Source organism: Nomascus leucogenys, chromosome 16, assembly GCF_006542625.1.
Source record: "Nomascus leucogenys isolate Asia chromosome 16, Asia_NLE_v1, whole genome shotgun sequence".
NCBI classification, from domain to species: domain Eukaryota; kingdom Metazoa; phylum Chordata; class Mammalia; order Primates; family Hylobatidae; genus Nomascus; species Nomascus leucogenys.
Window position 1 is genome coordinate 86335131 of NC_044396.1, and position 26262 is coordinate 86361392.

Sequence of the window (26262 nt, forward strand, 5' to 3'; positions counted from 1 at the left end):
TACTTATATTTATAGACTAATGTTTATACATGCATATTCTAAACTATATATCTATATAAATTAAATGCCAATGTGTTATATATTTTGTGAAACATGTATGAAAATAGAAGTTAATTGAAGATAACAGTATGAATCCATATCTTAAATATCAAAAAAACTTGATTCTGTTTTTCTTTTAGATAAAAAATAGCCAACTTCTGGCAAAACTATGCAGAACAAACATGTGCTTTTATTCCATTTCCTCATAAAGCCCCTGCTAAGTTACTAATTATCAGCAAAGAAATACAAATACATAAACCCACCCAGATATAGAGAATGAAAAGGAGATAGCACACATTTTTAAAAAGCAAGCACACTTTCAAATATGTAAATCAAAACTGTGGTTCACAAGTAAACTAGCAGACTACAGAAAAAAAAATAAATTTTTGTAGGTTGGAACACAACAAGAATTAAGCATTTTTGAGCTGCAGAATCCTGGAAAGGCTCAGGAATTAGAAATGCCAAATAGTTCTGAAGGCAGCCTCTAAGCAGTGGAGCTAAAAGCAGGAAGATTAGGTGAAAGTCAAACAAGAAGCAATAAATTACCAATACCTATGATTCTACACCTCCCTCCCTGCTCCTTTGTTGTGTATATAATAAAATATTAGTATCCATAATTTGGAGAGAATTCCTACAAATTCTTAAGAAACTCAATAGAAAAAAAAGACAAGAGGCAAGAATGGGCCTTTCACATAAGAGGAAGCATAAATGATGAATATACTTACTTCGCTGGCAATCAAGAAAGTGCAAATCAAGACCAGAATGAGCTAATATTTTATACTATTCATTGAGCAAAAACTAAGAAGCCTTAATATAACAAGTGTTATTGAGGATATAATTTGGCAGAATTCTTATAAACAGCAAAGTGAGAGCATAATTTAGAAAACAATTTGGCATTATTGTGTGCATTAGATTGGCTATGCTAATAACTATAAAAACCAGCTCCTAAATCTAAGTGACTTAACACAATAAAAGTCTAACGTAACAAGTTTCTAGTCTTTCATGTGAGTGCTCCTAATTAAATGGCTCTCCTCCAACCAGTGGACCTAGAGTTCCAGGCTCTGTCCATCAAATGGTTCTGCTATCTCAGAGAATTGTGCTTCTAGTTTGAAAGATCACGTGAAATGTTACAGGGCCAGGTATGAGTTAAATTACTTCCACTCACATTACACTAACCAAAGCTCAATCACATGATCCTATGCTATTTGCAGACAAGGCTGGAAAATGTAGTCTTCTTGTGTAACCAAAAAAATTGAGATTTGTGAGCACCTGAAAGGTCACTGGCGTATCTTGTAAAGTTGAGCATAAATACACCATACATGCTGGGAAATGCTCTTCTGGATAAGTTGGAGTCACTTCTCGGAGACCCCAGAGGGATTCTTGCACATACAAACATACAAGTATGTTGATGAAAGCATTGTTCCTAATAGCAAAACCTGGAAACAACCCAAAAGACCCTGAAAAGTCCAAATACCCACCCATAAAAAACCTAACAACAATCCAAATCAACAAGTAAAGAAATAGCTGGGCACAGTGGTTCACGCCTGTAATCCCAGCACTTTGGGAGGCCAAGACGGGTGATCACCTGACATCAGGAGTTTGAGACCAGCCTGGTCAACATGGTGAAACCCCATGTCTACTAAAAATACAAAAAATTAGCCAGGAGTGGTGGCACACACCTGTAATCCCAGCTACTTGGGAGGCTGAGGCAGGAGAATTGCTGGAACCTGGGAGGCAGAGGTTGCAGTGAGTCTAGATGGCGCCACTGCACTCCAGCCTGGGCAATAGAGCAAGACTCTGTCTCAAAAAATAAATGAAATGAATGAAAGAAAGAAAGAAGGAAAGAAAGAAAGAAGCAAAGAAAGGAAGAAAGAAGGAAAGAAAAGAAAAGAAAGGAAGGAAGGAAGGAAGGAAGGAAGGAAGAAAGAAAGAAAGAAAGAAAGAAAGAAAGAAAGAAAGAAAGAAAGAAAGAAAGGCAGGCAGGCTTATTCGCCAAGTGGAATGTTTTATAACAGCAACATGAATGAACTGTAATCATAGACAGTGAAAAAGGTGAGTCTTATAACAGATGTTGAGTGGAAGAAAAGTGAATTGCCAAAGAGCATCTTCAAGTATATTATTTTTAAATAAAACTTAAAACCTAAACAATTCTAAATCAATTTGTGTAAGGGATGTATTAGTGGTTTTTAAAATTATTTTAAAGTGCATAACAGGATGATAAACACAAAAAGGAGAGAACCTATGGGAAATTCCAACACAACCAGGAATACTCTAGTTATGAGTTGTTATGAAGGTTCATGGGTGACCATATTATTACTATAATGTTTAACTCACATATATTCTAAACTTAGGGGGAAAGTCTCTCTTTGCTTAGAAGTCATGCTTATTTGCTAACTTGTTATGTTTCTATCTTTCAGTAGGGAGAAACATGAAGAGGAAGACAATAGAGGTTGGATGAGCTGCTGCCCAGAGCCCTTTGTTTCTGTCCTCAGGTAAAAATATCCTCTAGATCTGATTCCCATTGGATGGCAGCCTTGTGGACCCTGCAGAGATTTGACCACAGAGATCCTTCTGTCAGCCACCCCCAGTCACTAAAGGAAGGATAGAAGGATCTGTGACCTGGAAGTTTAGGACTTTGCAGAATCTAACTTTTAGGATGAAGGCTGGAAACAGTGCAAATAATATCTGGACACTGTTTCACACTCTGTTCGTTGCAAAAAAGTGCATTTAAAACTCTCCCTTTGATGTGATGAGATTTCCATTGCATTGACATTAAAAAAAAAAATCAGAGTACGGCCTGGCCTAGAGAGAAAAGGAAACTCCAATATGACAGATCCTAAGACTAATGTGCTTAAAGCAATACCTGGAATCGTAAGTGCATTTAATACATGTTTGTTGCTATTGAAATTAATATTTATTATACATATATGACATATATGTATAAGTATACATATGAAAATATGTATTTATTCAAGGCTTTCATTATATACAGACAACAGACTCTCTTCTAATCATGGGATAGGCATAAACTCTAGTCTCCCCATCACAGTACTTTCGACACTCATTCTCTTACTGCTCTATCATGCTGTCTTCACCTTTGTCTTGAGCATCATTTCCTGATTCACAGCATCCTTTTCATGCTGATTACAACAGTTTGCATACCCTGTTTGTTTTCTCAGTTTCGTTTTTTAAAAGGTAAGCGTTTCTACTAGAAGAAGAAACATTCGCTATCTCTATAATTTGGAGGTTAACCAGTTATTTCCTATTTCTGTATTTTTTGCCATTGTATTTGCATAGAGCTTAAAAATAAAAACAGAACCTTGGGAGTCATTGTGTTGCGATTTATAAAGAAGGACTTAGTTGCTGATAAGACTACTCAGCAACAACATGTGGAGAGACGAAAGTAGTTAAATAGAATGTCGCCTGGTGTCCCTTCAAAGCCTATGGTCTTGCCAGCTCCTTGAGAATAATGACTGTATCGTTCACCTCCATATTTCAGGTCTCTAGAGCACAAAGTTCCTGAAATTTCCACCCAATAAATGTTAAAAACAATTCGTGAATTAATAAGCGAAGAATGGATCTTTAGAAAGAAATCGTTTCCTAAAGTTTGACGGAAGATACAAATAGTCTATCCCAGGCTTAGGAAGAGAATAGAGTCTTACCCACATCACTTCATGATGTTCCCCATAAGGATTAAGGAAGGGGACCCTACTTGCGATTGAACACACCAAAAGGCATTGAATATATCATTATATGAGATACTCCAATTTGCTTTTGTATACTCGGAATTATTAGAAAGTTCCCTTTTTCCATTATTAACCTATGGAAAATTCCAACACGGCCAGGAATATTCTAATTATGTGTTGTTTTGAAGGTTCATGGGTAATCATATTATTACTACAATTTTTAACTCATATATATTCTAAACTTAGGGGGAAATCTCTATTTGCTTAGAAGTCATGCTTATTTGCTAACTTATTTTGTTTCTATCTATAAGAACAGAGAAACATGAGGAGGGAGGCAACAGAGGTAGAATGAGCTGCTACCCAGAGCCCTTTGTTTCTGTCCTCAGGTAAAAATATTTTCTGGACCTGATTCTCGTTGGATGGAAGTCTTGTGGACCCTATAGAGATTTGGCAATAAGAGTAACACTTAACCATCTGCTGTGGTGGAAAGAACACTCACTGTAGGGTCACTCTAGCCTGGATTCTAATCTCAGTTCTTTATTTATCAGGTGAGTGCCTGTAGATAAGTTACTTTGACTCTCAGAGCCTGAGATTCTGTATCTATACAATGGGGGAAGTAATGCCTGCCATAATGAAAAGCTTATACAAGATAATCAGGAAGTTCCTGGCTTAAGGAAGAAGCTGAATGTATGTCATTCCCCCTAAATTTGCGCCCATTTGCTCTGGTTCAAGCTTACTATCCAACAGTGAATATGTTCTCTCACTTTTCCAAATGATAGCCACTCTATTAAGCACAACCATGCAGTCACCATTTATGATCTACTCCAAACGCAACGAACCAGGTTCCTTCAAACGTCAGTAATATGGGGTAGTTCATGATCCTTTGGTGATGACATCATAGAAGGCAAATATGACTCCACAGCAAATAAGTGAAGTGAGCCTGACAGGCTTCATCTGTATTTCTTTAGGGAGAAACGGGGCTACAGGAACGAAGTCTGGCTTCTCATTGTCCACATGCTGCTTGGTCAGCGGAGGGCTAGGCCTCCCAGGTCATTCCCATACCCTAGGGATCCATGGGGAAAAGTGACCCTCTCCATGCAGTTCTGAGGTCATGAAGGTCATTCAGCCAGTTGCAAGGAGAACTGGAGCTAGAAGCCAACCTCACTCCCACTTCCTACCCTACCTTCTTTCTACCTGCTTCTTCCCTATCCTCCCACTTGCCTATGGCAGACACTATGCTTTTAAGGTACAGTCACTTTTAAGCCTAAAAATGAGAAGTTGTTTTTACACAGTCTTGCTATAATTAAGTCATCAGCACAACTCATGAAAACATAACAGTGCCTTTTTAATTAGTGTCTTGAATGTGAATGAATGGTTCATTATTCTTTCCCATCTCAAGCTGAGATCATTATTAAAGTCTGAAGAAATAATAAATAGCCAGACAGGGAAATTCAGAACTGCTTGGTGAGGGTCACTTTTCCCCCTGGTTCCCCAGAATACAGGAATGACCTGTATTCAGGAGGCCTGGCATCTGACCAAGCAGCATGTGGACAATGAGAAGCCAAAGAAAGCTCCTAACATTTGGGCTTGGGTCACCCTCAGAGCAAAGGCATACCATTGAAAGAATAAGGAGACTTTCTAAAAAGACTCACCTGGTTCTCCTTTGAGGTTTATTGGATTTAGATAAACAAGCAATCCTATGTAAGTCCAATATCTTGACTCTGGGCCAGAGAAGTCAGAGTTGTCTTTTATGTGTCTACTTTACAAAAATGTCTTGAGAACCTACTGTGTACCAGTTCCTGTGCTCAGTGCTGGGATCTAAGAACCTACTGTGTACCAGTTCCTGTGCTCAGTCCATTCAGGAAGGCTGATTGGCTGTTGTCCTGATATATAGGAAGGTCTTGCAAAGGAGCTGATGTTTAAAAAACTAGGTCTGGAAAATTGAGTGAGTAGCTGTGCCCCTTCCTCTACACGATGTTATATAGCAGAACTTTTTCCTACATCCCTCTACATATTTCATGACACCTGCTAGAAAGAACCTGCCATATAACCATATAAAGAAATAAAGGAAGTGATTTTAATTTCAACTGCATTTATTGAGCATCATTTTGGCAAGACACAGAGGGGGTTATAAAAGATACAGTTTCTGAGTGTCAGCCCATAATTGGTGGCCATTGTTCTCTCTATAAAGAGGTCAAACTGTAATGATTACCACATTCTGTGATTAACCAAGAGACAGCCTAGTCCCAATTATAAAGCTAATTTGGGCAGGAGTCTTTCCCTCCTGGAGTTTCATCTGTAAAAATGAAGAGGTCAAACACAGAGGCCTGAAGCATCCTGTGCTGTGAGTCTATGATGTTATGATTTCTGTGAAATACGCTTCTGCCTTTGAAACACAGTGCCTGAATGATTCTACTCTCAAGGACAGCATTGAAAATTCAGCTAAATGCTGAGGTATCTGATGGTCAAGAACAAAATCCATTATCCCTGAACATTCAAGGAGAAATGAAAAATTTCATACCAAATGTAGCCCGCAACCTTTCTTGTAATGGTAAGAAGACAGAGACAGAAGTGTGTGCAGGCCCAGGGAGCTGGGTTGTAAGTGGAGGCGCATTAGCTGAATGAAGTGTTGGCCAGGAGTAGGGACCCATAAATATTCCATGACACCCAGATGATTTATCAAAATGAGTTCCAGCCCTCATTTTTGAAACCAGCAATGAGTCTTTTGGTTGTTCTTTGGCCGCTGCCATCCACTATGCTCTGCCTATGGCTGAAGTTCTTCTGCTCCACCAAAAAATCAACCTCAATCTACTCTCCCTTAACACTACCAAGCTACTGAAGTTTTCCAGCATTTGGCTTATGAAATATTCACACCAAGTGTAGCAGGACACTTGAGAAAATGGAGGCAATGGAAATTGAGAGAGGTGATGTATGAAACAGCAACAGTGCTCAAAATGGAATGTCAGATTTTCCTAACACTTGAGTCTGGACTCTTTTCATTTAGAATGCTTCTCAACTTTGTCAAGTTATGGCACACAAAAAAAAATGTTAACATTTGCCTGGCACAATGGAGTTAATAGATAGGACTCCCTGAAACTGGACAAGATACACGCAGAAGTTCCCAGGTATCCCACCCCAAGGACTAAATGAATAGCTTAGCACCTTTATTGTATTAGTCAATTTATGCCAGCTGTTGTAACAACCAAAATCTCAGTGGATTAACACAAGCAAGGTTTATTTCTTATTTGGGTCATTGTCTAACTAGGTATTCCAAGTAGCAAGTGGTTTTCTAAATAGTGGTTCCGGGATCACAGCTCCTTCTATCTGTGGCTCTCCCATCCTCTACACTCTCCTGGGAATCCTCCGTTGGATGACTCATATACAGCCTGCTGATAAGCCAAGAGACAGAAGGAGGAGAATCACAGGACATCTTATGACAGTCAGGCATCCACCACTGTCTCCTATATCCCACTGAGCAGATACCAGCCACATGGTCCGTATGGCAAAAGATCCTAGTGCCCCTGGCTATCCGGAGCAGGATGGGGTGGCTGAACATCTTCCCACTATCTATCACAGGCTTAGCCAGGGTCTTCCTTTGACCTCAGGTCCCCAAAGGGGCTCCATGATTAGCAGCCCTGGCAGCACCTGGGGCCTTTTCAGAACTACAGAAGCTCAGGCCCTAGCTTAGGGCTGTGAATTTCAGTAAGATCCCTAGGTCATCTTGTTTTGAGAAATATTGTGCCAGACCACTCACACATCTAGTGACCATCAAAACTGCCAAACCCATCAAAACAGCAAAGAATTTTAATCAATAAGTTTTCTATGGCCATGAACTCCCAACTCAAAATTATGTGGATACATAAAGAAAAGCACCTATCTTGCAAGAGCATCAATATTTATTAATCATGTATTTTGTGTCAAATACAAAACGAGAAACATCACACACATTATCTCATTTAAGAACTATCATAATCCTGGCCGGGCACAGTGGCTCAGGCCTGTAATCTCAGCACTTTGGGAGGCTGAGGTGGGCAGATCACCTGAGGCCAGGAGTTCGAGACCAGCCTGGCCAACATGGTGAAACCCCGTTTCTACTAAAAATACAAAAAATTAGCCGGGTGTGGTGGTGGGTGCCTGTAATCCCAGTTACTTGGGAGGCTGAGGCAGGAGAATCACTTGAACCTGGGAGGCGGAGACTGAAGTGAGCCGAGATTGTGCCATTGCATTCCAGCCTTGGCAACAAGAGCAAAACTCCATCTCAGAGGGGGGAAAAAAAAAACCTACCACAATCCTGAGGGAGGAGTCATGATCTTTGCTAAAGAAAAGTGAGGAAAAAGTAAGTTTGATATGTAAAGAAACTTACCCAAGACCCCCTGGCTGGTTAGTGAGACACTGAGACCAGAATTCAGAGCTATATGTTTTTAGTCTGGGACTTTCAGTGTTCTGCCATGCAGTAGTTTAGCTGCATTTCAAGCTCAGTCTTTAGACAATGGTCCAGTCGATAATAACTTGAAAAGGGCTCTAGAATTATGTAATTTGGAGAAGAAAATGAAATGCTCAACAGAAGCTTAAAACATGCACATTTAAAAATTTTAAATTATTCCATGAAAAAAAGATTTTCTTGAAGTTAGATTAAAAAGAGATCTTACAGGCTGTTCCAGTTAATTTTAACCTCAGTGAGAAATGTCACATTTCCCATGCACATTTGTTTCGGCATCCAGGAGTGTCAGGACATCCTGTCTCATGGTGGATTTCTGTGAGAATTATATGGTCTATGGAAATAATTATAAAACAAAATCTCATCTCAATGTGAACAAGAAGAAGAAAATGAACCACTAATATTCTGATATTCCAAGGACATGGCAAACCAAGATACACTCTGAGCTCTGAAATGCCCTTTCATCCTTACACTTCTCCTATTTAGTAATACTTGGTAACTCACGTGGTAATTGTTTGCGTCTCACTGGGGGTATGTTTGAATTTATTATGATCTTGACAGGTAGAGAATTTCTCATCGTGTTGACCAGGAGTTCTCAAAGGTAAGTGAGCATGAGGATACTGGGAAAGACTATGCACATGTATATTCCTGAGCCCCGTCCCCAGAAATTCTGACTCAGCACATGTGGACTGGCACTCAGGAATCTAAATGCTAAAAATGCAGCCTAGGTGATATTCCTGTAGGTGGTCCATGGACCTCACTTTGAAAAATGTCTTTTGCAGCATTGCAGTCATTCATTTGCAGTCTGCTCACTCCTTCCTGTCATTATGGTAGGACCCCATTTCTCATTCTCTTACTTCTTAATGCTCAGCTCCTTGCCTAGAACCTTAGGACACAATTATTTTAATGTATAATTCTCAATAAACATTTGCTTAATAAAGGAAAATAAGTGTATAAAATAAAGAAGGTGAAGTAGATGAATGAATAAATGAATGAATATCAAGTACAATGGGCTTCATTGCAACATATTGTAAGGTACTGCCCCTGTCTGTTGGAACCTACTGGGGATTGAACCAACATATTTTTCTGTTTCGGTGCTAAATAATTCTGGGACAAAACATATTTTCCTGTTTTGTGCTAAGCAATACTGAGATCAAACAAAAATAATTGATCTTCATTTCCAATAAATATCTTCTCTTAAAAAATAAGGCTATGTCCTAATTGATCAGCTTACATATCAGGGCTAACAGCATCAATACGCACATCAACACCCTCACCCACCTTGCCATGCACAGAAATCAGGTGTTCACATTATAAACTCTGCCCAATCCTAACTAGTTCCCCACCTTGCAACCAGTTCCCTACCACTCAAGAGAGAGTGAAGACTGAAACCACGGTAGAAATCACCTACTCTGAAATACTACTAATCCACTCTCTTCATTTCTTATTTTGAAGATACTATGAGACTGTGGAGTTGATGTTCTCTTTTGTTAAAATAAGCTTAATAAGCTTAACCTTCCTTGATCAGAAAGTTTTCTGGGGAGTCAACAACCAATACTACAAAGCCTCTTAGCACAGAACTATATAAAACCCAGCACACAATGAGCCTTCAATCATTGCTCTAGACTGGACCAAGAACCCTGACTTATATTACTATGAGTAACCCTATAATATGTTATATATAATATTACTCTGGGTAATCCTCTAATAACAACATATAACATGTATTTATAATATATTTATATTTATAATATGCTATATATTATAGGGTTATCCAGAGTGATTTTCAAGCCAACCCCTTCTGGGTTGCCTGGGTTGGAGAAAACAGAAAGACGGAACGCTTTTTATTCATTCATACATTTATTTGTGCATTCATTTGACAAATATTTATTGGAGAATTATATTGAGCTGGGTACTAGGGATAAAATACTATGCATTCGCTGTCTAGCGGAGGAGATAACTATGTAAACTGATCAGTGTAATGATGTGTCACAAGGGCTGTGATGAGTCTATTGGGAATGGTAGGAACATGAAAAACAGAATGGTCTGTTCTACCTGGAGAGGGAGGAAGTACCACTTTGTGCATAATGGACTCGATGCTTGAGCTGAGATTTGTAAGATTAGGTAAGATTAGATATTACTAAGAAGATGAGGTAAGATAAACATCGGAGAAGACAGAAGGAGCAAAGTTCCGGAGGCATAGAGAGTCTGGGGTCAATGGAGTTGTAAGTATTTTGTCTTTTCTGGAACACAGAATTTGAAAAATCAGTGTGGAAAGGTTAGTAAGGGCCAGACAGATAACAAAATGCCTTATGTCGAAAGGGTATTTGGCTTGATAAAACACTGAAGGGTTTTTATTAAGATAATGACAGGACAAGACTTATATTGTAGAAAATTCCTTCTGGTGACAGAGTAGAAAGTGAATTGGGAGGCAAAATGACACTGGACACAAGGAGAGTAGTTGGTAAGCCAATACATTTGTCCCGTCAAGAGATAGTGAAGGTTGCAACCAAGGTGATGTAGATTGAACAATCTCTCCCAAGAAGATAAGTTCACCTCCTAACCAGTATATGTGAACACAATCTTATTTGGAAATAGGGTCTTTGCAGATGTAATCAAGGTAAGATGAGGTCATAACTAACAATGGTGTGCTCCAATCCAATGGCTAGAGTCCTTAGAAGAAGAGGAAAATTTGGACACAAAGACATACAGAGGGAGAAGATCATGTGACAATGGTGGTAGAGATTGGAGTGATGTGTCTGCAGGCTAAAGAACACCCAGAATAATTACCAGCAACTACCAGAAGCTATGAAGAGAGAAGGAAGAGCCTTCTGAGAGAGCGGGGTCCTGGCCACATCTCAGTTGCAGATTAGAACAGTAAGAGAATAAATTACTGTTTTTGGTTTTGTTTTGTTTTGTTTTGTTTTTGAGATGGAGTCTCACTCTGTCACCAGGCTGGAGTGCAGTGGCATAATCTCAGCTCACTGCAACCTTCGCCTCCTGGGTTCAAGCGATTCTCCTGCCTCAGCCTCCCAAGTAGCTGGGACTACAGGCACGTGCCACCACGCCTGGGTAATTTTTTGTACTTTTAGTAGAGATGGGGTTTCACTATGTTGGCCAGGATGGTCTCAATCTCTTGACCTCATGATCCAACTGCCTCGGCCTCCCAAAATGGTGGGATTACAGGCATGAGCCACTGCGCCCAGCCAAGAATAAATTTCTGTTGTTTTAAGCCATGTAGTTTATTTTATTATAGCAGCCCTAGAAAATTAATATAAAAGCAAATTGTAGCAGAGAGTGGGATGGGGTGATAAACAAACTATGGTTAGGGAATAGAAACTTTAGGGCTCAGAGAAGATTGCAAATGGGATTTAGGAAACACGGGGGGTGGTCAAGGTGAACCCAAAGCTCTGTACTTTTTTCAGTGTTGGACACAGTGTATATGAATATCTAAGAGTTTTCCAACTAAAGGAGTCTGACAGGAGAAAGTGCTGGTCTGTGGGCCAGGAAGAAGGGGCAGACTGGAGGGACCCAAATGTCCACAGGAGAGGAAGCCCATCCCAGGCACAGTGTACAACCTGAGACACCTGCAGAGTACTTTGGAGAGAAAAATGTACACTCTTCAGTACATCTGCCATGTAACTCAGGAAACAGATATTTCTCCTGCCTGTCCTTCAATCCGAGGGCTAATGTGTTTTAATTAAGCCTTGGCAAATGTCATTTTATTCAATTGACTGTCTTGTCCACTTGTCTAACATGACTCTCATTCCAACTCTATCTACTTGTTGTAGCATCATTCTGTCTGTTTTTCTCCCTTAACATTTCTTACGTGGCTCTTCTCCACTTTAGTTCCCTAGCTATTGCCCCAGTTCCAGTTCTCACTACTGATTTGGCCTCCTAATTTTTATTCCCTACCTCTAGTCTTCTCCTTCTTCTTCTTTGAGACAGAGTCTCACTCAATCACCCAGGCTGGAGTGCAATGGCGTAATCTCAGCTTACTACAACCTCCGCCTCCTGGGTTCAAGTAATTCTCCTGCCTCAGTGTCCCGAGTAGCTGGGATTACAGGCATCCACCACCATGCCCAGCTAATTTTTGTATTTTTAGTAGAGACAGAGTTTCACTATCTTGGCCAGTCTGATCTCGAACTCCTGACCTCAGGTTATGTGCACACCTTGGCCTCCAAAAGTGCTGAGATTACAGGCGTGAGCCACCGTGCCTAGCTCCTTCTCTTCTTTTTTCCCCAAATCCATCCTCCAAATGCAGTCCAGAGATTGTTTTCTCAAACACAAACCTGATTATGCAGTGACTCTCCAAGACTTCCAGGAGTGAGTCCGACTTCTTTGCCTGTCAAGTCCTTTCACATCCAAACCCTTTATACTTCTCCAGTCTTTCTCTGAGTGTGTCCCTTAAGTTTCTGAATCTCATTATTATCCTGCTACTCATAGCTCTGCAAACTTCACTCTACTGTGATTGCTATTCCTTCTGTCCAGATTGACTTTATCTTTGTTGAACCCCTTACTCGTGTCCCTAAGTGTTACCTTCTTTATGAAGCCTACAGAATTCCTAACCCAGTGCAAGAACTGACCACCTTCTCCTTTATACACACACTGTGAACATGGGGTTTCTCTACAATCCTGGACCATACATATTGTGACTCTGTCTCTCTAGACTACAGTCACAGAAGAGTGTCTGCATCATATTTATCTTTATAGTTGCAGCACCCAGGAAAGTGACACATAGTAGGACCTAAAAAATAGTGATAAATGAGAACAACAAAACTATTTAAATCCTGCTGGAAGCCTGCTCTCCAAGATAAATGCATCCAGTGTAAGTCCCCTGAGACATTCCTATCAGGGCCGGGTGATTCACGAGTTGTATGATTTATCAGGCTCCATGTACCAGGTGTCACCTCTGCATTCAGCTTCACTGATCAAGAAAATGAATTCGATCCTGGATCTCTGTCCTTCCGATAGCAGCTTGCCAGGAGAAGTCGTTAATGTGGTAAATTATCTTCCTGGCTGTTAATATCATGTACCCGTCTTGTTTCCCTTCTTTTAGTTCAGCTGAGCATCAATTTGTGCCGTGATATGTACATGAATATCTTCATTTCATCAGTACCATTGTCCATCTGTTTGGCTGAAGGCTGAATTACAGAGCTGTGGCCAGGAATGGAGGCATTAGGCAGTCTAAATGCTAACTTCTCCCAAGAGAGAAGGGCAGTCTCGTTTTCAGTTTTCCTGCCCCTACTTACTGCTGGAATGCAGCCTAGCAGACATAGAGCAAGAATTAGAAAAATCATCCTTTAACAGAAAGTTAGAAAATGATGAGGGGCCGGGTGCAGTGGCTCATGCCTATAATCCCAGCGCTTTGGGAGGCCAAGGTGGGTGGATCACCTGAGGTCAGGAGTTTGAGACCAGCCTGGCCAACATGGTAAAACCCCACCTCTACTACAAATACGTAAATTAGCCAGGTATGTTGGCAGGTGCCTGTAATCTGAGCTACTCAGGAGGCTGAGGCAGGAGAATCACTTGAATTTGGGAGGTGGAGGTTGCAGTGAGCCAAGATCTCACCACTGCACTCCAGCCTGGGTGACAGAGTGAGACTTCATCTCAAAAAAAAGAAAAAAAAAAAAAAGAAAGAAAGAAAATGATGAGGTATTTGTCTTCTCTAAGATAGAGGCTATGCCATGAAAGCTGAGTGCAGAACATGAAAGAAGCACCCTGGCCTCCTTAGCTGAGTCCCTAGTCTGCAACCCCAGATCTAACAAATACACATTATTCATTCATGTAAACATAGTTAACATGAGCTTACTACAAGCCAGACACGGTCAACTATGAATGCAAAATAGTCTCTGAATTTATGACTCTTCCATTCCATCAAGTCAACAAATATGTCTTGTACACCTACTGTATACCAAGCACTATGCTAAGTCCTGGGGATGAAGCATTGATTAAACAAAGGACATGCTCTGAAAGACTCAGAAGGTGACGTTTGACAACCACATTTGGAAAAACAGCTTTCCATGCAGAAAGAATGGCTCTCGCAAAGGCCCCAGGACAGAAATGAGTTTGACACATTCAAGGCACAGAGAAAAGGTGGAGTGGTGTGAGTGAGCAGCGGGAGTGGAGGTGGGGGTTGCGGACAGAGTCTAAGGGATGGCAGTGGCCATGGCATGCCTCGGATCCTACTCTACAGGTGATGAGAAGACATTGAAGAGTTTGAAGAGAAGCGCTGCCATCATGTGTATTACTTTTTAAAAAGATCACCTAGTCAACCCCCCTCGTGGAGAATGGGCTGCAGAGGAACAAGGCTGGAGGGAAACCAGTTAGAACTATTTCATTTGTCAAGATGAGAAATAAGGTAGCTGGAACAGGGATTGTTGCAGGGAATATGGTAAGAAGTGATTGAATTGGGATGTATTTTGCAGTAAAGTGGCCAGGGCTTTCTAATGGAAGCGAATGAGTTATGTGTGAAAGAACAAAGCTAACTCTGAGGTTTGTGGGGTGAGCAACTTTGCGGATGGCAGCACCATTTTTAAGGTAGGGAAGTCTTGGGAGTGGGGAGCAGATTTGGAAAGGAAAATCAATAGGTCTGTTTCTAACATGTTATGTTTGAGATGCCAATCAGACATCCAAGGGAGGTTGCCAAATGTGCTTACGAAAGGCGGAGAGAAGGAGGCAGCCAGGTAAGGACATGGAAACAGAAGTGCAGGGTGGCACAGAAGCATTGCACAGATTGAAACGCAACTCATATTGCTGAGCATCTGCCATGTGTCAGGCATCAGACTTTAACTCTCAAGTGCATTATCTCATTTCACCCACACTACAAGGGAGGTGTGATTTCCTTAATGATGGAGGGCTTCAGAGTGAGAGCGCTGCAGTCTACCGCATTTGTACCCCAGTTCTGCTACTTTCTGTCTGTGTGACATTGAGCAAGTTATTTAACCACTGCAGGTCTTTGTTTCCTCATCTGTAAACTGGAAATAGTAATACAACCTTTATGAAGAGTAAAGAGGTAATGCATGTAGACATCAAATTACAGCACATATAAACAATTACCAAATAATAGGCATTATCATTAGCATTCTTTACGTTCATTCTGTTGTGGTTTAATTGTGTCCCATAAAAAGATGTGTTCTATTCCTAACTGCCAGCACCTGTGAAGATGAACTTAGGGAGATATGGTCTTTGCAGAGGCAGTCGAATTAAGATGAAGTCATACTGGATATGAGTGACTCCTAATCCAATGACTGCTGTCCTTAAAAGAAGAGGGAAATTTGGGCCAGGTGTGGTGGCTCACACCTGTAATCCCAGCACTTTGGGAGGCCGAGGCGGGCAGATCACAAAGTCAGGAGATTGAGACCATCCTGGCTAACACAGTGAAACCCCAACTCTACTAAAAATACAAAAAATTAGCCAGGCGTGATTGCGGGCACCTGCAGTCCCAGCTACTCAGGAGGCTGAGGCAGGAGAATGGTGTGAACCCGGGAGGCAGAGGTTGCAGTGAGCCGAGATTGTGCCATTGCACTCCAGCCTGGGCGACAGAGTGAGACTCTGTCTCAAAAAAAAAAAATAAAAGAAGAAGAGGGAAATTTGGACACAGGGAAAGACAGGGAGAATGCCATGTGAAGATGGAGGAATGTTGCCTCAAGCACAGAATGCCAAAGATTGCCGGCAACCAACAGAAGCTAGGAGAGAGACGTGGAATGGACTCTCCCTCAGAGCCTTCAGGAGGCTCCAACCCTGCCAGCACCTCGATTTCAGACATCCAGGCTCCAGAACTGTAAGGGAATACATCTCTGTCATTTTAAGGCACCCACTTTGTGGTATTTTATTACAGCAGCCCTGGGAAACTAATACAAGTTCTATTTAATGAAAGAGGAGATGAAAGTTCCAAAGAGGTGACATGGCTCTCCTAATGTCACATGGCAAAACGTTGGCATCCCTGAACCCATGTCAGAGAATATGCTTCCCCCACTCAGCGCCTGTGAAGGGTCAAGTGCACTATTAGAAACTCAGCTTGCAAATGACTTAGTCATGCCCTGCAGGGACCCATAGTCCACGGATGAGACAGGCAGAAAATTGAGCAAAGAGAATGAGATGCTGACACCAAGGTACTAGGAAAGGTCCGTGAGAGTGTAGACTGAGGGAGCCATTCTGATTTGTGCAGGGGTCAAGAATTTGACAAGGCAGGTGAAAGAATGGCTGGATGTGGAGCAGCAGATGTAAGGAGGGACCAGTCCCTGTAAGACTTGGGAAAGGGTCAGGACAAGTGGTACTGTTTGCACAAGCTGCTGGCACGTGCAAAACATAGACAAACATCATTTCACAAAGACCTCATGCCAGCACTTTGAAGGAGGGTATTATCAGTCATGAATTCAACAGCTAAGACCACTGAAGTTTGAGGGGCTAAGTCACTATCCCCAGATCACATGGTCAGTGCCTATGGACAGAAACTGTAGGAAATCCTTGGTCCAAGCCTTCTGCTCTGCTGGTTCTCATCTAAGTTACTAGCTGCCTGACTTTGAAAAGGCAATTACCTTACCCCAGGCTCCTCATCTGCAACCCAGGAATGGCAATAATCATAGCTGATGGTCGGCATGCACATTACCCCTCCAGCAATACCAGTCTAGTGGTCTCAGGTGGGTCTCCTCACTGCTAGTAAGGCCACAGAGACACAAGATCAAGAATGGTTCTTACCATAATTCCCAGTTCCTTCTGAACATTAATAGTGGACAATGAGGTTGCCGGTCTTTTTGCAGCATCTTTGGGGGTATCAGAGGCAGGAAAGGCCAATTATAAAATATTCTGAGAGTTGATCACAAACACAAAAGGATAGAGAAATTGAGTGTTAAGTGTTTCTAACAAAGAGGAACAGATGTAGCAAACTGGGTTCACAGACATGTGGCAATTTCATCTCAATTGGATGTTAGCGCTAGCCTGTTTAACAAATACACCTGCTGCCTAAGGAGATCGTCAATTCCACTTTAAAATGAGTCACAGAGGGGTGCAGCAAACTAATCTAGGTCTAGGTAGTTTTAAAAAGCAGAAGACAGCTGGCTGAATGGTGGGAAAATGAGATAGGACTGTAGCGTGGTTGGCTCCACAGATAAGAAGCATGACTTGGATGTGGAGCCATGTCATCCCAAGTACCGTCCTTAAACAGAGATGCAATAAGAGACTTTTATTGATTGCTTATCACATGCCTGGAATATTCTAAGCATGGTTACACTCCAGTAAAGAAGATGTTATTTTTATTTTTATTCTCTATACATTAGGGAACTAGGGCAGAGGAATATTTGGACCCAAGGAATCTTCCTCCCAAGTGTGTGCTCTTAATCACTATTCAACTCAACTTCAAGTCTAGCCCACAGGAAGGAACAAAGAGATGAACCGGATTTAAGTCAGCTGTTGGAGGATGCCAAGCTAGGCTTTCCCTCTCAGAACATAAAACCCCAGATGTGGGTAGAATCAGGGATAAAAGTGAGCAGAGAGTCTAGTAATTCTGCAGAAGCCCCAGGGGCTGCCATGAAGTTTAAAGTTTCCAGCATCAGTAGAACAGCCCTGAGAGCAACTCCAATCCATCCTGCCGAGAGTTTCTGGCACTCTGACCAGTTGTGTACAGTTGGTTGTGGGAGTGGGCCCTGCAGCCTGCATAGGACTGGGCTCACTTCTGCTGGATCTGTGATTTCATGGGAGAGGGTACTCAGAAAGGAAACAGACTGCTGATGCTGTCAAATATTCAGTGTGTTTGTTATGGAGACTATTTGTGCCTACAAAGATTTTGTGGTGCTTTGATCAGATGAAGACCAAAAAGTGAAGAAAATCTAAATATCAGGAAATCAACAGATTCTACAAGATGGTGTTCCCTGTACCTTCTAACAGGCAACCTGTATATAGCAAGACTATCATGAGGTGGAGCGCTCATTATGTTTGAGTCAGGGCAGCTTCGTGCATGACATATCGGAGGAGATGTTTAGTAATGTGGGAAGGAGCAAGCCTGGGCATCCCTTGGGAGCCAGACCAGGAAGGGCAGAGGAGGCAGCTCTTGGCCACCACCGTGTTCATGAGCTGTCTCTACCCATGTGACTTTTTCAACACTGGTATGGAGTCTAGAGGCTAATTCTGGAAGCCCTAGAATTGTCCAAATACAAAAGGCTAGAATAAGTCTCCAGTTGTATGATTTTAGGTGAGTTAAACTTTCGAAGCTTCAGTTTTGTCTACTCCAAAATAAGATTAATAATAGTGGGTGCTGTTGCAGGGATTAAATCACGTAGTGTACATTAGATACTTGGGGGGCACTCAATAAGTGGAAAGTAATAACTTTTGTTAATGAATGTTTGCTATTGCTATTAATGAAGTTCTCTACAAGAAATCTTGTGCTTGCATGTGTGTGTGTGTGTGTGTGTGTGCGCGCGCGTGGTTGCATGGACGTATCACTGATAATAGACCAATATTATAATGTACTGTTGTCTAATTTTCACTGGAAAGCCTTCATGAAGGAAGTAGCATTTAATCTGGGCTTTCAAAGAAAAATTGACATTGATCAGAGAAGAAAAGGGTGAAGGGTTTTCCAGACAGAGACACCTGCATGGACAAAGCACAAAATTGCCTGATATTATGGTAACCCATGGAGCCTGACACCTCTGTGGGGGAATTGCCTTAGTCTCTGGCTGTTTTAGAAGTGATGCTTTCTTTTCTAAATGACAGAATAAAGGCTCAGCAGGTGCCACATTTTCTATCTCTATTAGAGAAACTCCAGTTTCTCTCTTCTGACCACAGCAGTTCAGTCCAAATGGCCACATCATGGACACCCACAACCAAGTCTAATCTGTGTCCCTCCCTGGTGCCCAGATAGACCAGGCTGTAAGAAACCTTCCGGAAAAAAAAAAAAAAAAAACAATCCTGAAGGAAAAACTCTTGACCTTGATCTGCAAACACCTGGGTCACAGTGAGGAAGTATGATTTGGAGAACAGCTGGCACCTCCACTTCCTCTCTGAATCTGTTAAACTTCAACTACTCCTTCAAGCTTAAGATTCAGAGTGCCCCAGTTACAGAGATGACTGAAAGTAAAACCAATGTGCAGCATTGGGAGGGTGCTGTGTACGTCCATGCACCAGGACTACTAGAAAGCGGGAGGAGTCTCCTCTGCTCCCGCACAGAACGAAGTGTGGCTTCAGGACAGTGGAACATCCAGAACAATCTGAAATATACTCAGGGAGGCACCAAGACACTAGCATTCTTAGGGGAAAAAAAGGACAAATGCCGAGCACCAGCCCAGCATCTCTAGGGACAGTAGCAGGCAGGCCAGCAGGGACTAAGCAATGCCAGCAGCCAGCAAGGGTGCAGCAGAGACAGCAGCCCTCCAGGAGCACCAGCTGGCAGCAGGCACCATGGTGATGCTATAGGATCTTTGGGGTATTGTTTTTCTGGCCAGAAACCTATGGCCAGAGGCATCTTTGCCCGAGTTTTGCTCAGGCCCACTTGGGCTTGTTTTGACCACTTGGCTTGGCAGGCTGTGCTTGGCTCATGCTACTGGCCTGGGTCTCATGCCTCCCAAGGGAAAGTCAAGCATGGAATGGCAGGGGGAATGTGAGTGAGCATGGGGCCCAGCCACTGTGCATAGTCAGACATGCCAGCTGCTGCAGCAGCACAGGCAGCTCCAGGTGCCAGTATGGATGCCGGCTCTGTGAGGCTGCAGCTGGACCAGGTGCACCACAAGCAGCTTCCATGACTGGAACAAGTGGTGCCTGGAAGCTTGCAGATGCCAAGAACCACAGGCCCTCAAAGAGGGAGTCACAGCCCTGGATCCAGGAGCTCCCAGGTCTTGGAGGGCCACAGCTCTTTTTTCCTTATCTTCACCCACAATGTGGTGAGCAAGGGGCATGTCTCAGCCCTGTTTGTGACACAGCTCTTTTAACCTCGCCATTTGGTGGATCCCAAGTTCTTGTCCTGTGGCCAGGAAGAATAAGGTGTGCAGACAAATTAAGGGAGAGCAAGACAATGAGGGGCTTTATTGAACGATAGAAAAGCTCAGAGGACACCCTCAGGGGAAGCTCCTTTCCACGGCCAGCATGTGCCAATGAGTGTTCAGCTCCTAGAAGAGGGGGTATCTCCTCTCTGCTAAGCAATTTGTCCCAACAGGTGTCCAGCCTATCACCAGATAGGGTAGCTCCTCTCTGCAGCTGGTCATCCCATTGTCTGCACAACTGTCAGCAGAGAGGAGGCCCTGGAGTGGGTTGCTCTTCTCTGCAGCTGATCCTTCTGACTTCTGCTCAGCTCTGGCTGAGCCTGGGGCTTTTATGGGCCTCAGAGGGGAGGAAGAGCACATCCATTGGTCCATGGGTGGCTATGAGTGGGCCCAGAAAAGACACCTCAAGTTCCTACTCTGGTCTGTGGGACTGGCAGCATGGCCCCCAGCTTTCAGGTCCTCCCTGGCCTGAAGGTTGGGCTTCACCAGGAACCCTCCCACTTCTGCCCAGGAGCCTGTCTGCCTCCTGCTATTTATGGTGCCCAGGCTGTAGATGCCAAGGGATGCCTGTGGGCTGGTGCTAAATTGCCATCAGTTCCCCCTAGGGTTCCCTCCTATGCTTTTTGGTGCCCAAAGTCCAGAGGGGGCCAAGGTGGTAGGGTGCTGGCATGTCAGCATTGCCCTGAGCATGTGCATACCCAGCCGGGCCATGACAGTGCCCAGGCTTGGCCCCTACTTTGCTCCAAGGTCAGAGCCAGCGCCAACAGCAGGGAGAAGCCAGGCAGCAGGAGCAGGCACTTCTAAGCCTGCGAGAGTGGGGGTGCCTTCCAGGGCCCCCAAGAGTGCAGAGATGCCTGAGTCTCTGTAGCCACAGCCTGGATGGCTGCAGCTGTGCCAGTGGGGCAGGGCTTCTGCCTGCTCTGTGGAGCAGGAGGCACAAATCTGCAGCCGTGGTTTGGGCAGCTACAGCTATACCCAGGAAGGTGGGGCTCCTGCCTGCTCCCAGGCCCCAAGAGCACAAGGATGCCCAGGTCTGCAGCCATGGCTTGGGCAGCTGCAGCAACACCTGGGGAGTTCCCTCCCCAGCTCAGAAGGGCGGGGCTCCCACTTTTCACCAGCTTCTGCCAGCTCCCACCAGCTCCATGGAGCATGCAGCTCTGACTGTGCCTCTCTGCTGCAGCTGGAGTGATGGCAGCGGTTGCTCCAGATGGCCTGCCACTGCCATCAGTGAGAAGCTCCCTGGGCTCAGTGGACGCTGGAGGGCCCAGCAGTGGGTGTGGCCAGAGGAGAGAAACTGGCAATACCAGTGGTATTTCAGGACTTATTCCTTCCTTTGGATATTCCGAATAACCCAGGAGGCAAGGACACAGAGTTCCAAAAATCCTTCTGGTGTGAGTGACAGCCAGAATATGAGTAATTATTGTTATTTATTAATATTATTTAATAATGAAGAATATTCTCATCCATTTGCTTATTTAACAAATGCTCATTGAGCATCCACCAGTGCCAGACACTCTGCTGAGCACTGGGAACATGTTGGTGGATGAAAGAGACACAACCCTTCCTTCATTAATGTACAGACCAGTGGGAAAGACAGACACTAATCAAAAAAAAACAAAAACAAAAACAAAGAAATGAGCAACTAATCACAAATAGATGACGTCAAGTTACAGAAAAATAAACCAAGATGTGGTAATGGAGAACAAAGAAGAAGCGGCATCTACTTAGACTGAATGGAGAGGATCTATCCAAAAGGTGACATTTTAGATTAATTATGAAAACTGAAAAGGAGCCATCATGAAAACATCAGGGGAAAGAGAATTCCAGGAGGCCTTCAGATGGGAAAGATGCATTTCAGGATCTAAAGGTGGCCAACATGGCTGGCAACAGGGAGTGACCATTTTACCTGTAGGCTGATATAACCTAGAGAAGAAAAGAATGCAAAGAAATACTAACAATGTCCCTCTAATAACAATGGCAACTCCCACTTATACAGTTCTTTCTGTTTCACAATGCATTTCCTATTTACTTTTTCAGTTCCCAATCCACAGTCCTGTAAATGATAAAGCCAAGGCTAATGTATCCGTTCATATGAGACAACTGAGGGCTGAAAAATGTGACTCACCCAAAACATAATGGTGGAGATGCCAGGCAGTTGACTTGGGTCTCTAAAATTTCAGTCCTGACTCTTCCCCAAGTCTTGTTGCCTTGACTCACTGGGGTCATAATTTGATGACACAGGTCCCACATTTTAATCCTTGCCTTCAATAAGTCATGGGATGCCCATGCAAGCCACAGCTCCTTGGTGGAGACTCTTACCTCTGGACAAACAGGACCTGTGAAAAGCTCCTGCCTTCTACTCTGGATACTTCCTGTAAACAAGACTCATTTTCAATGTGACTCTAATAATCAAGAAAATAAATTAGATCCCAGAATCTCTCTCACTTTGGATAATAGCTCGTTCCAGGAAGTCATTAATGCAGTAAATCAAACTCACAACTGTTGACACCATGAAAGCACATTGTTTACCTTCCTTTGATTCATCTGAGTATCAATTAGCTCAGTGATATTTACATAAATATCTCGATTTGGAGGGTGGAATTGTCCATCTGCTTCTGGAAAGATTTAATTAGGTCTGTGTTGCTAGAGAAGAAATTAATCCTTTTCAACATTAACCTTTTCAACTAATGTATGTTTTGCGATGCATTGTGTAACATGCCTTGTTATGTAAATTGGACAAAGTGAAATATTTCAGGCTGGTGAAATGATGTCTTTTAAACTGAAAATATATCTCTCTTTCCAAATCTTGAATGCAAGTGCATCCTTTTGTGCTTTCATATACACAGTCCTTCTTGGTGAGGGTTCTTTCAATCCAACGTCTTGAAGGCTTGTCTTCAATGTTGTATATGCTCTCCAGTCTGCAAGGGATATTGGTGGCATTCTCTGAACCTCACTCCTGCTGGGCCTCTCACCTTCACATTTTCTTCCCGGACCTGTGAGGCTTTCCTGGGACCCCTGAGTAAGATCAGGGCCCTGTGTCATTTGTGTCCTTTCCCATAAGGGAACTCCTCACTTGAAGTGGCTCTTTTATGTGTGTCTTACCCACAGAAGTGACCACTCTAGGAATGTAAAGATCGTGGATTCCTTGTCTGCTGCCATTTGCCTGGTGCCTAGCAAATTGTGCATTTTGTAAAAGACTCTCACTAAATGTATGTTGAAGGAATGAATGAGCAAAACCAGAATCATCAGGTAACAGTTTCACCGTGATCTTACAGCTCACCATCCAGCTCACAGAAGCAAACATTTTGTTAAAGGTATGGATATTATTAATAAAAAGTCAAAATGGGTTTAAATGTAAGGCATCCCCCCTTCCTTTTTTCTACACTCTGACATGAACAGGTGCTCCTGCTTCCAGATTATCCCCTTTCATGAACTCTGTACAGCCGGGTGAACTCGCTGAGGACTCCTATTTTGCTCAGTTCAAGCCCTCCAAGGTCTCACTGTTCAAGAAAAAGGTCTCTTCATCTTCATTGCTTGAAATCTTCATCTCTTCTCCCTTGTCTATGATCAAATGTTTCTCACCTCTTAGAAGCTTTCCATGAGGTCTAAATGTTTTCATATAACTTCCCAAAAGCCTCCACTCAATCCAAGGTAGGGAGGATACTTATAATAATTACAGTCACCACTTATCAGATCCCTACTCTGTCCCAAGCACTTCTCTGATCCTTCCTACATAAATCCCTAAGCTTGCAAAACACTGAAATTTAGGCATCACTGCCCATGTTTCCAGACTCAGAGAGGAATGTGATTGCCCAGTCATACAGCAAGTAGGGTACAGCCTGGATTTTTAAACTCAGATCTATCTACCTCAACAGCCCTTCTCTGCCCTTAGACCATCCTGTCTTCAGGGTCCCTGCAAACCAAAGCACCAGTGCTGAGTAAAGCATTAGGTCTTCGGTTACAATTCTGTTAACCCAATTGACCAGGATTAAAATGGCTCAGAATAGGTGATCTCAAAAGATGTGACTCTGTTTGCATCACTACCTCTATAATAAATCAACCCTCTGTAAATTGGTTAACAAAATATGGACATATAAAGCAAACAAAGATCAGTAAACTTCTTCTGTGAGGAACCAGATAGTAAATATTTTTGGCTTTGTAGGCCATACAATCTCTGTCGTGACTTCTTAACTCTGCCACCGTAGAATGCAGCCATAGACAAAACATAATGATTGGATATAGTTGTATTACAATACAACTGTATTTACAATAGGAGGCAGGATGAATTTGCCCCACTGATTTGCTAACCTCTGAAACAACGGGAAGGTAGATGGTGTTTTTTTTACCACTCTACATTAAGAATACAATTTAATCCTCTCGTTAATGTTTTAAAGGAGGTTGAGTATTATCTCCATTTTAAAGACAAGAAAATTGAAGTCTCAGAGGACAAAGAGGTTGAGGTCCAAGGTTACACAGCTATTAAATGTGCATCTACAGCCCCTGGGCACAAGAAGGTCTTCAGCTTCTCAGTCTGGGTTGTTGCTATTATTTGTTTGATTGTTTTTTTCCTTTAAACTGAGAATAGCTTTAAATTGATATTGTGTTAGAATCCATAGCCCTTCAACTTCCCAATCTTCAAAGTGTCCCTCTTTCCTTCTCCAAGCCCTTTCGCCTATGGTGAGGGCAGGAGATAGTAACCTGTTATACAAAGGCATAACAACCACTTTCTCTAAGAAAGTGACAAAGGTAACATGTTATGCAAAGGTAAAGCAACACTTTCTCTAAGGAAGTGACAAATGACAGCTCCAGACAGAAAGGAACTGCCTGGTGCATAGCATGTGATCAATAGTTCCATATTGAATGATATAAGTGGATGAGTGAAACTGACAGAAGAACATGAATTTTGTTGCCTTGGGTTATGACAAGTTATTAGACAATTAATGGGACTTTGGGTCAGACCTACTTCCTCAAAGTCCTGATCTTATCACTTATTAAACACATAACCTAGGAAAAGTTACTTAGCATTGGTGAACCTCAGTTTCCTCATCTTTAAGAACACCAACAATGCTAGTACCACTTTAATAAGTTGTTACGAGGATTACATAAAATAATTCATGTAAGATACTTAACTCATAACTCAACAAGTGGCATCAATGTGATGACTATGTTTGGCACTGTTACTTACTGCATTTGCATTCTGAGCTCTCACTGGCTTCTATATCCATCATTTCCCATCCTAGAGACAAGAACCAGGTACACTGGTTAAGGATACTAGGTATAATATATTAAACACTAAATATGTTAGTGTGAGAATAGCTGTATCTATCACCAAATGCATCCTCAAAGACCAAAATTCTAACTTTAAAAATCTCAGTAAAAAATTATGCCAATACTGGAATTACAAGAATGCAAAAGGATGGATGCATACCAATGTAGAGACGAAAGGTGAACATTAACACATACAAACAGTTTTATTTACCACGCATTATGAGATATGTTTTTTCCATTTTTTGTTTGTTTTTATGTTAGACACAAGGTTACTTATAAGAAAAAGTAACGAAGAAAAAATTCAATGAAATTACATTTAAAAATCAATGATAGCAGGAAAAACTTTGCCATGTTCTAAAAACTGAAATTACTTTTGTTAACCTAAGCATTCATGAGATAACAGCTTCGTTAACTTGACTACAGAGTTTTTTAATTACTTTTTCTTAAAAATCTCATGAATTTCTGCTTTACTGCTTGAGATCCATACAACAGACTACTTGGCTGGTTTCCTTTTACTTGCCTCCCTTGTTTATTACTGATTCCCATTCAACAGCGGAACAGTGAAACAACAGGGCTATTCATAGGAAACACTGATGATTATTTTTATGAATTACGTGTGTCCCGTCAGATGAACTCCATTAGAACTTCACAGAACAGTACAGATGGAAGGTTCTCAGGCCCAAGTTCATCCACTTGTTATTCCAAATTACCAGGCACCTCATTGGCAATTAAGCAACACGCCTTGAGTTTTCTAAGAGTTCTCTTGTTTTACAAAATTTCTTATTCCCACAAAGACCTTTAGAGAAGTATTGTACGTCATTCCCCTTTGGCCCCAGTACTTACTTGTTCCCAAAACGGC